The sequence below is a fragment of the Etheostoma cragini genome, chromosome 22, assembly GCF_013103735.1.
Source record: "Etheostoma cragini isolate CJK2018 chromosome 22, CSU_Ecrag_1.0, whole genome shotgun sequence".
Classification (NCBI taxonomy): domain Eukaryota; kingdom Metazoa; phylum Chordata; class Actinopteri; order Perciformes; family Percidae; genus Etheostoma; species Etheostoma cragini.
The window spans coordinates 22,223,609-22,225,209 of NC_048428.1; positions in this window are offsets into that span (position 1 = coordinate 22,223,609).

Below are 1,601 nucleotides of genomic sequence, written 5' to 3' on the forward strand. Positions count from 1 at the left end.
CTCCTGTGAACCTCGCAGCCGGTTCACCTCAGACCCCGATACTAAACCAGAGGACGGACTCTATCAACTGTCAGCTCGACCTGGACTGTTAATCCTTATAAAAATCACAATCTCGATTCCCGATTCTGATTTCATATTACGAGCCGACTGCATCACAAAACCCAAAACCGCCCGAGGACAGAGCCTGTCGATGCTCTCTGCTTCTGAAAGCACACACAAGGAAAAGAAAGGCAAGGGAGAGAATGCGTTGGAAACTAAAACAAAGATGGAGTCTAAGTTTTTACGAGTTCAGTCCAACGTTGGTATTGCAACAGAGTGTTCAGGTTTTTATTTTTTAATTCAGTTTTTCATCGGCCTCTGGTGCAGGTTCTTCTCATTTATTTGAACTTGTACGAACTTTCATGTGTTAAAAAGAGAAACATGCCCGCCCTGCCCTAATATAGAAATATGTTGTTTGTTTGTGTACGTGTGTTTGTGTGTGTATGTGTGTGTGCGTGGACATGTGTTTGTGTGTGAGTGTGTGTGTTCCTGTGCGGGGGTGTGTGTGCGTGCATGTGTGTTCCTGTGCGGGGGTGTGTATGTGTGCATGTCTATGTGTGTGTGTGTGTGTACACGTGTGTCTCTGTGTGTGTGTGTGCAGGTGTGTTTGTGTGTGTGCGTGCATGTGTGTTTATGTGCGGGTTGTATGTGTGTGTGTGTGTGTGCACACGTGTGCGTCTGTATGTGTGCGCAAGTGTGTGTGTTTCTGTGTGGGGTTGTGTGTGTGTGCACATGTGTGTGTGTGTGTGTGTGTGTGTGTGTGTGTGTTTGTGTGTGTGTGTGTGTGTGTGTGTGTGTGTGTGTGTGTGTGTGTGTGCATATGTGTAGGATATCGGTTAATTTATCTGTATTATTACTACTTGTAGTATTCTGTGATTTTGAGTATCATTATATTTTGTCGACCTCTTCCACTGACCTAGATATTTAGATAGTGGTTTATGTTGTTTTGTATTATTTTTGGGGTAAATAAAAAACAATATTTTTAAGAAGAAGTTCTTCTTCTCCTCATGGCTCGATGCTCAGTTTCCTAGAAGTTGTACTCCAACTCGTGTATAAGTACTTCACCTTCACCCCCGTTTTTACTGTTGGTTTTAAAAGCCCATGACAACCGATAAAAGACCCTGACAACCGATAAAAGACCCTGACAACCGATAAAAGACCATGATAACCGAGCGGGAGTTAATTCGAGTCGTGCATATTTAAGCAGGAGATATGATCACACAGAAGATTTAATATATGTGTCTGCCGGGCTGATTAGAAGAGCAGCTGGGTCGTAGAATCAGAGCTGCATGTTATTATCTCCATAGTTGATTGATCTGTTGATTATTTTTAATTAAGGAATAAGTTGTTTGATCTATAAATGGTGAAAGATCTGTTGTTTTTTCCCAAAGTCCAAGATGACGTCCTCAGATGTCCTCAACTATTCAGTTTCCTGTCCCAGAGGAGACGGAGACGCCAGGGCTGTAGTCAAGACCACCTTAGTCGAGTCCAAGACAAGTCCAAGACCAGGACTAGTCGAGTCCAAGACCAGGACTATTTGAGTCCAAGACAAGTCCAAGACC